The sequence below is a fragment of the Podarcis bocagei genome (genome assembly GCF_964188305.1).
Source record: "Podarcis bocagei genome assembly, chromosome: 7".
Lineage (NCBI taxonomy): Eukaryota > Metazoa > Chordata > Lepidosauria > Squamata > Lacertidae > Podarcis > Podarcis bocagei.
Genome location: NC_138132.1, coordinates 55,367,115 through 55,377,624, shown reverse-complemented (window position 1 = coordinate 55,377,624; position 10,510 = coordinate 55,367,115).

Genomic DNA, 10,510 nt, shown 5'->3' with positions numbered 1-10,510 from the left:
GTTAAGAACTTTGTGTCAGGATGAGAACAGAAATTGGGCTCCGGCGGCATGGCAGCAGCAGGAGACCCCATTAGCTAAAGTGGTGCTTCAGGTTAAGAACAGTTTCAGGTTAAGAACGGACCTCTGGAACGAATTAAGTACGGTACTTAACCCGAGGTATCACTGTATTAAAAACAAGTTAGCCTAAAAACATTCCAAAATAAAATCAGGAGTTCTACAAGATACATTTCAATAATGAAATTACATATTAAAATACATGTGAAATATACATGGCCATATAGTCCGGCTTAAACAAAAGCATTTTTAGCAGGTGCCAAAAACAATATAGTGAAGGCTCTGACCTAACATCAAGGGGCAGGGAGTTCCAAAGTATTGGTGCAGCCACACTGGAAGATTGATTCCTTTGAAGTGTGGAACAAGCAGTATGTGGTACGTTGTGTGTGTGCGTGTACACGCAGCAACTTGCAAAAGGGAAGAGCCAACATACATAGACGGCAGCCTAAAGACACACCAGACACAAAAAGGCAATCTTTTAGGAAATATCTGAAGCTACCAACTTCTATGTGTTTTTCTTCACATGATGAATTTACTTCTCTGTGACCTCTCTTTAGTCTGAAACTGAACCTGGGCCAGCACCAGCTGACCCTAAACATTTAGTTACATTAATCATGGGGTGGGTGGTGTAGTGGATTTCTTTTATTTCTTTTATTTTTTGGACTCTGAGCACCCTCAACAAAAGACATTTTATCCACTGGACATTGATCAAAACAGGTATCTCCAGATCACAGGACATTAATCACTTTCCCGATTATCAGTTCCGCCAGTAGAATATGTAAATGGGATGGCTGTCAGCGATAAAAGGAAGTGGAATTTATTTTCCAGTGGAGCCCATCTGGAACTGTTGATACCATCTTCCCTAAGACAGTAAAGGTGTAGAGATAAATTCTTTGCATTCATGATGCTGGCTGGCTTGCCGACAGACCCCCGCCACCCCCGCCTCCCTCAAAGAAATAATGATGTCCAAGTGCAATTAAATGAAAGCTCACAGAAGAGTGTTTGCGCAGCGAGGTGGGAGTGTCAACCCTGGAACGATTTGCTGACCTGCTTGCACAGTTAGAAAAAGAGGTTTGGGGCTTTAAAAGAGAGGAGGGGGGAACAGCGGTGATGTTTCCTGAAAGCTCTTCTAATTCTTCTGGAGCCTCAAATGTTTCGAGGGAATGCAGCTCTTTCCTGTGCCAACCCCCACGCCCGGCTGTGATATCTTTGCCTCGTGGCTAAGGACGTGTAACTGCAACGCTCGGAGGGGAAGGCTCCCCATGGCAGATGGCAGACCCTTTGGACATATTCATAAGACAGCATTTCTCACATAGGAAACACAGAGCTTGTCGGGACGCTCTGCTGAACATCTTGAGACACGTGTGCAGCATTTATGCTGAATGGCCTGTTGGAGCAACAATTGCACTTTTGCTACCTGGCCAAGTTTAAGGTTTCACTGTTAGCAGTGCTAGAGGACGAGATGGTTGGACAGTGTTCTCGAAGCTACAAACATGAGTCTGACCAAACTGTGGGAGGCAGTGAAAGACAGCAGTGCCTGGCGTGCTCTGGTCCACCGGGTCACGAAGAGTCGGACACAACTAAATGACTAAAGAACAACAACAAAATTAGCAGTGCTTTTTTCTATTAAAAATGTTTAGGGGTACTCTCATTATCCTGCTCATATTGAAATACAGTGGTACCTCGGGTTACATATGCTTCAGGTTACATATGCTTCAGGTTACAGACTCAGCTAATCCAGAAATATTACCTCGGGCTAAGAACTTTGCTTCAGGATGAGAACAGAAATCGTGCTCCGGTGGCGCGGCAGCAGTGGGAGGCTCCATTAGCTAAAGTGGTGCTTCAGGTTAAGAACAGTTTCAGGTTAAGAATGGACCTCCGGAACAAATTAAGTACTTAACCTGAGGTACCACTGTACTGCCCCTCAATGAGGCCAAACTTAGATTCACAAAATGTTTAGGGCTATGCATACCCCCAGAAAAAAGCACTGGATATTAGCACATAAAGCAGCTTAGGAAATACCTACCTGTGAGATTGCCTTACACTGTATGTGCCCACTTGACCAGTTTGCAGAACTGGCACTGTTATAGATGCTACATAATACACATTTCAGATTGGCAAGAAATTTTTATTTATTTATTTTTAGTGTGCCAGCACCATACCCCTCCAACATCTATCTGATGAAAATTGGGATGTCGTCAACAACAACAATTTTATTATGTATACCCTGCCCATCAGACTGGGTTGCCCCAGTCACTCTGGGTGGCTTCCAACATATATAAAAACATAATAAAACATTAACCATTAAAAAACTTCCCTATACAGGCCTATCTTTAGATGTCTTCTAAAGGTTGCATAGTTACTTATCTCTTTCACTCGGATGTTGCATAACTCCATACCCTCCAACATTTCTCCAATGAAAATAGGGACGTCCTAAGAAAAAGCGGGGCATTCCAGGATCAAATCAGAAACAGGGACAGCTTCTGTAAATCTGGGACTGACCCTGGAACATGGGGACACTTGGGGGGTCTGCAGCACCCACACTTTGGAAATCCCTGCCTATTAATATCATTGTGCTGCTTTTGGCACCTGCTAAAAACAGACTGCAGGGACACGGGTGACACTGTGGGTTAAACCACAGAGCCTAGGACTTGCCGATCAGAAGGTCGGCGGTTCGAATCCCCATGACGGGGTGAGCTCCCATTGCTCGGTCCCTGCTCCTGCCAACCTAGCAGTTCAAAAGCACGTCAAAGTGCAAATAGATAAATAGGTACCACTCCGGCAGGAAGGTAAACGGCGTTTCCGTGTGCTGCTCTGGTTCGCCAGAAGTGGCTTAGTCATGCTGGCCACATGACCCAGAAGCTGTACGCCGGCTCCCTCGGCCAATAAAGTGAGATGAGCGCCGCAACCCCAGAGTCGGTCACGACTGGACCTAATGGTCAGGCGTCCCTTTACCTTTAAAAACAGACTGCAGGCTGTGGGGTCACAAGTTTGAACATTCCCCTTGCAGCTAGAAAACTAGGAGATAGTGGCTTGAGATATATGGATTGTATCCAAATATAATCTACTCTGAATAACCCGATGAAATGAATGAACATGACTGTTAGGTCTATTAATTTCAACAGGCCTATTCCAAGTTCAATTCAGACTCTCAGCACCTTTAACAAACACCAGCTCCCAGAATCCTTTGGGAAAAGCCATGTCTTTTTAAAGTGGCATCATGATGCTTTAAATCAGGCTTCCTCAACCTCGGCCCTCCAGATATTTTGAGACTACAGTTCCCATCATCCCTGACCACTGGTCCTGCTAGCTAGGGATCATGGGAGTTGTAGTCCCAAAACATTCGGAGGGCCAAGGTTGAGGAAGCCTGATTTAAATGTATGGTGTTGGTGTGGCCAAAGAGGAGGTGTCCTACATTGGACCTCCTTCTCCAAGGATTGATCTGTCTCTGTGCCCTTCAAGAAACAAACCTGATTGCTTGTATCGGAAGGGCCTAGCTCAGCTGGCAGAGCATCTGCTTTGCATACAGAGGGTCCCAGGTTCAATCCCTGGCATCTCCAAGTAGGACTGTGAGAGACTCCTGCCTGAAACCCTGGCGGCCCACTGCCAGTCAGTGTAAACAGTAATGAGCTGGATGGACCAACAGACTCAATATAAAGAAGCTTCCTATGTTCCCTGCAACACAACACTATCCCAGATACCAGAGGATTGCGGGCTTAAGATATAGCCATGTTGCTTGGAAAATGAAATATGTCCTCTCTTCCTTTGTCGTGGGCGCTGTTCAGTTGGGTGTCCTACCCTCCCACTTTCTCCTATGTAGCCATGGATTTACCAGCTGAAAACATCAATATTTCAGGGTCAGCATGAATGAGTAAATAAAATACAGGATAAACCCCAAGCTTTCCCCATTTGTCTATAAAATAAAAATTATCTGACTTACACACTTCCAGCAGTCACTTTAAACCCCGATTGTATTTGTCAACATCTTTATCATAAAGAAAAGGTAAATAGGTCTGGAAATGTTCATGTATGTAAACTCACTTACCGGTATTTAAAAGGTACTATAAATATCAAGATGGGCTTGTTGTTGGCCTGGAGTTGTTTGTTTGCTGGTTTGTTTTTAGAGGAATCACGTACATGCATAATGAATGAATTTCGCCCTTGGATAACTTCCTGAGTCTTCTCTTCGTTTAGTATGGAGGAACCAGTGCTTTTCATAATGAAAGGCAGAATTATCACATGGTGTAATTCCTAGCTTTATCACTGCCTCGTAGTGCCCTAAAGCTGTCATCAAAATGTTAAAATTGCACTTGCTTCAAGGATCTCTCAAATACAGAGAGCTACGTGTGTGTGGATTTATTACCTTCACCAGAAGTAGAACAAGCTTAACATCCATTATTTGTAAACATTTTAAGTATTCCACCATGAAGATGTAAATCAAGTGGGGTTTTTTTAAAAAATACTGTTTTCAGACTTTTAAACACCAACAACTCGTATGCTAAATGTTATTCTTATCAAGCATCATCATCATCATCATTTTCCTGCTGTCTCTCCTTAAGGCTTCTGTTGAGCTTTAATATTTATACAGCTATGTTGGGCATTATGACAATCCTGTAAAGTAGACTTATTTCAAATTTGTATAGAAAGAAACTGTACCCAACAAATCTATAAGTTGTTGGGGTTTTTTAAGATATAATGAAGTTAGATCACATCTACATCATACATTTGAAGCACATGACTCCCCCCCCCAAAAGTATCCCAGGAATAGAGTTTATCCCTCATAGACGTACAATTCCCAGCACCCTTAACAAACTACAGTTCCCAGGATTCTTTGGGGGAAGCCATGTGCTAGTGTGGAGGTAACTTTATTCTGCACATGATGCTAGTGACATCCATTCTTTGGTCCAAGCCAGTATTTCAGAATGCCTTGACTCCCCTGTGGTGAGTGCCTGAGGGCCCCGCTCTTGCCACTTACCATCTGGCTTGGGGCGGGACCTGGGGCCTCACAAGGACTGCTCTGCTGCCCAGGAAGACTCCCCTGTGGTGAGTGCCTGAGGGCCCCGCTCTTGCCACTTACCATCTGGCTTGGGGCGGGGCCTGGGGCCTCACAAGGACTGCTCTGCTGCCCAGGAAGACTCCCCTGTGGTGAGTGCCTGAGGGCCCCGCTCTTGCCACTTACCATCTGGCTTGGGGCGGGGCCTGGGGCCTCACAAGGACTGCTCTGCTGCCCAGGAAGACTCCCCTGTGGTGAGTGCCTGAGGGCCCCGCTCTTGCCACTTACCATCTGGCTTGGGGCGGGGCCTGGGGCCTCACAAGGACTGCTCTGCTGCCCAGGAAGACTCCCCTGTGGTGAGTGCCTGAGGGCCCCGCTCTTGCCACTTACCATCTGGCTTGGGGCGGGGCCTGGGGCCTCACAAGGACTGCTCTGCTGCCCAGGAAGACTCCCCTGTGGTGAGTGCCTGAGGGCCCCGCTCTTGCCACTTACCATCTGGCTTGGGGCGGGGCCTGGGGCCTCACAAGGACTGCTCTGCTGCCCAGGAAGACTCCCCTGTGGTGAGTGCCTGAGGGCCCTGCTCTTGCCACTTACCATCTGGCTTGGGGCGGGGCCTGGGGCCTCACAAGGACTGCTCTGCTGCCCAGGAAGACTCCCCTGTGGTGAGTGCCTGAGGGCCCTGCTCTTGCCACTTACCATCTGGCTTGGGGCGGGGCCTGGGGCCTCACAAGGACTGCTCTGCTGCCCAGGAAGACTCTCCTGCGTGAGTGCCTGAGGGCCCTGCTCCTTCTTGCCACTTACCACCTGGCCTAGGGAGGGCCTGACAGGCCTCACAAGGACTGCTCCTGCCACTTACTATCTGGCCCAGGGTGGGGCCTCACAAGGATGGTTGTTGCCATTGATGCTGCTACTGCCCAGGAGGACCCGGAGGAGTGCAGAGCTCTTTTTAACATGTTTTGTTTTGTTTTTGTTTTTTAATATTTCCCTTTCCCTTTCGATTCTATATATGGGGGTGGGATGGATGTTTGGGTGGGCTGGGGAATTTGTTAGATTTTGATGAATTTGTAATTTTTGCAGTTTTGTTTGTATTGTTTTATTGTTTTCTGGGTTGTTTTTGTTTTTTGTTTTTATTGTTTTAAGGTTTTATTGTTCTAGGCTGCGAAAGAATAATATTAATTGCCATCAATGGAGGCCACTATGAGGCCTGGGATTGCTACCGTGGAGGGGCGAGGGAGGTATGGCGGTGGGGGCAGATGTTACAGGCGAAGGGGATCGAGATATGGATACGCTCGTACCCTTTCCAATCTGCGCCCCATCCCGAGGGACGAGGGTAGGGTGAGCAAGGATTACTCACCTCCGTCACTGGTGCTGTGCAATGCCAGGTCTATAGGCAATAAAACCGCCACCCTGCGAGATTTCTTTATCTCGCAGGGGGTCGACCTGGCTTGTGTGACGGAGACCTGGGTGCGCGAAGGGGCAACAGTTACCTTACGAGAGATGGCGCCCCCGGGTTTCTCTGTCCTCCACCAGTCGCGGACTGTGGGCCGGGGGGGAGGGGTGGCATTATTAATCCGGGAAGATTGTACTTTCAGGGCTCTGCCATCGCCATCGATTCCCGGCATTGAATGTGTTGGCCTAGTGTGGGGCTCCGAGGTGAGCTTGGCTGTCTGGCTGGTGTACCGGCCACCTAGCGCACCAGCAGCCACCCTGTCAGGCCTATTGGAGGCGGTGGCCGGCTGGGCCTTGGAGTTCCCTAACCTACTGGTATTGGGGGACTTCAACATCCATGCTGATGCCACTCCCTCCTCACAGGCTCTGGACCTGGTGTCTTCCATGGCGACACTAGGGCTCTCCCAGTTTGTTTCGGGCCCCACACATCAAGCAGGCCACACGCTGGATTTGATCTTTGGCGTCGGTATAGATGTGATCATGTCTCCTTCGATTAAGGTGCCATGGTCTGATCACTACGCTCTGAAAGCCAGGATTGACTTTCCACCCCCACCCTGCTTAGGTGGCGAGCCAATTTGGGCTCGCCCGCAGAGGCTGATGGACCCTGAGAGATTCCGCCAAGCCTTGCGGGACCTTGCTCCCCCTGGCGACTCATTGACTGAGCTTGTTGAGGACTGGAATGCCCAGCTCCTGGCAGCCATCGATGAGATCGCACCTAAGCGCCCTCTGCGACCCCGCAGAAACCGGGCTCCCTGGTTTACCGAGGAGCTCCGGAAAATGAAGCGGGACCTCAGACGGCTAGAGCGAGTATGGCGGGGTGCCCGTGACGGAGCCTCAAGAACATCTTATAGGGCTTTTATGAAAACCTACGAGATGGCGGTGAAGGCTGCTAAGAAGTCCTACTTCTCGGCCTCCATTGCATCCGCTAGCTCTCGCCCAGCGCAATTATTTAGTATAATCAGGTCTCTAACGTCCCTTGAGGGACAGCCAAATTTAAATAACAAATTGACACACGGCTGTGAGGCATTTGCGAGCTTTTTTGCGGAGAAGGTCTTGTCGCTCCGCCATGACCTCCCTGCCAATTTGGATACAATAAAGGAACTGGAGGCCCCTCGACTGTCCTCGGGTCCAGTATTGGACCACTTCGACCAGATATCCCCAGCCGATGTGGACAGACTCCTCCGAGCTGGAAAGCCCACCACCTGTCCTCTCGACCCGTGCCCGTCTTGGCTGATTAGAGCGTGTCCAGACGAGGTGCGGGCCCTCCTGGGGGATATCATCAATTTGTCCCTTGGCACGGGGACATTCCCAGGGGAACTGAAGGAGGCAGTGGTGCGCCCGCTCTTAAAGAAAACATCATTAGATCCTTTAGATCTATCCAATTACCGCCCGGTTTCGAATCTTCCGTTCCTGGGTAAGGTGATTGAGAGAGCGGTTGCTGAACAGCTTGGTGGGTTTCTGGATGAAACATCGGCTCTGGATCCATTCCAGTCCGGCTTCCGCGCTGGTCATGGGACCGAGACGGCTCTGGTCGCCCTAACAGATGACCTTCGTAGACAGCTGGATCGAGGCGGGTCGGGGCTGCTGATTCTTCTAGATCTATCAGCAGCTTTCGACATGGTCGATCACGAACTTCTGGACCACCGCCTTGCCGACGTGGGGATCCAGGGCACAGTCCTTCAATGGCTGCGCTCGTTTCTCTCTGGTCGGGGACAGAGGGTGGCGCTTGGGGGGGAATTGTCATCGCGCCACTCCTTGGTGTGTGGAGTACCTCAGGGTGCGATACTCTCCCCGATGCTTTTCAACATCTTTATGCGCCCCCTCGCCCAGCTTGTTCGGAGTTTTGGGCTGGGTTGTCATCAGTATGCCGATGACACCCAACTCTATCTGTTGATGGATGGCCATCCTGACTCGGCCCCAGACACACTGACCAGATGTTTGGAAGCTGTGGCTGGATGGTTACGTGGGAGCCGGTTGAAGCTAAATCCTTCGAAGACAGAGGTCCTGTGGCTGGGACGGGGCGATATGGGATTGGGGGGGCAACTCCCATCTCTTGCGGGGGCGCAATTAGTGCCAGCACCGTCCGTTAAGAGTTTGGGTGTAATCTTCGACACCTCCCTTTCCATGGAGGCGCAGATTGCAGCTATAACAAAGGCGGCATTTTTCCATCTCCGCCAAGCTAAGCAGTTGGCTCCTTACCTCTCTCGCCCTGACCTAGCCACTGTGATCCACGCGACGGTCACCTCCAGACTGGATTATTGTAACTCGCTCTACGTGGGGCTGCCCTTGAGACTGACCCAGAAACTCCAGCGGGTGCAGAATGCTGCAGCGAGACTCCTTACGAGGTCTTCGCTGCAAGATCACATTCACCCGGTGCTATACCAGCTGCACTGGCTCCCGGTGGAGTACAGGATCAGGTTTAAGGTGCTGGTTTTAACCTTTAAAGCCCTATATGGCCTAGGACCCTCGTACCTACGGGACCGCCTCTCCTGGTATGCCCCACAGAGAAACCTACGGTCTTCAAATAAAAACATCTTGAAGGTCCCAGGCCTCAGAGAGGTTAGGCTGGCCTCAACTAGAGCCAGGGCTTTTTCGGCTGTGGCTCCGATCTGGTGGAACGCTCTGTCACAAGAGACCAGGGCCTTGCGGGACTTGACATCTTTCCGCAGGGCCTGCAAGACAGAGCTGTTCCACCAGGCCTTTGGCCAGGGCACAGCCTGACTCCCTCCCTCGGCAATCTTCGCAGAGCTCTGGCCCAATGGTTGCCAGTGGCTTGAATTAATTAATTTTTATAATGAATGATTTTAGAATGTTGTTTATGTTGTACTTTTGTACTGTTTTATTGTTGTTAGCCGCCCTGAGCCCGGCTTCGGCTGGGGAGGGCGGGATATAAATAAAATTTATTATTATTATTATTATTATTATGACACGTTAGTCAAACTCAGAATCCATGCTAGACTGGGAGGACAAGGGAACATTCTAGAAGGAAGAAGAGGAGTGGCTGTATACAGCACTGGGAAAGAACCTGAGCAATACACTCTGCATCTGTTAAGCATAACCCGCATCCAGATTCTTATTCCCATGCATTCAAGGCCCTCTGGATCCTGCATTGGGGATGTGGGGTCGTCAAGATGGCTAGCAGCAATCCATAAAAATACACACACATGGATCATCATAGCTAAAACAGCAGCCAACCAAGATCAAAGAAGCAGCAAAATCAGAGAGCACCGTGTGCAATTAAGGAAAGGACTTAACTTTCCAGAGCAAAAGCATGCTGAGATGATGGGACCTTGCTCTTGTATATAAAAACAAGTAAGAATGCAACCAATCGGGATCCCAAGCAGAAAATTCCAAAGGATGGGGGTCACCACCAAGAAGGCTTTGTTCCACAAACACACCTACCATTCCTTAGTCGGCAATGAAAGTTCTGAGTGGTTATCCAAGTATTTGGGGCTTTACACAGTTGACATTTCTATTTTGTACTTCATCTTTTGTAGTACAGAGTTGCTCTGGTGGGTTCCATCCAAACAACATCAAGTGTTGTTATCCTTGCCACCCATTACCCTTGCACTTTTCTCTGCTTCTGGTTTGTCTAAATATAGTTTCATATAGTGTGATGCGCATTCATTATAATATGGAATCAGGTTGGAAGCCTCAGGCTACAGTAGTTCTTCCAAAGGATCACATAGGCAGGGCATGCAGCAAGTGTGAAAGCCATGATATGTACCTCCCAAGATCTGACACATTTATTATTCTCTATTAGAATACAACCATGTGAAAGATGGAAGCTGCCTTATACTGAGTCAGATGCATCTATTGTCTACGCTCACTGGCAACGACTCTTCAGAATTTCAGGCAAGGTTCTCTCTCAGTCCTACCTGGAGATACCAGGGATTGAACTTGGGGTCTTCTGTGTGCAAAGCAGATGGTCTACCACTGAGTGATGGCTCTTTTCCCACATTCATCAGGATTCATCAGCTCTGGCAATGGAAGGGAGGTGGGGGGGGGGGAGAG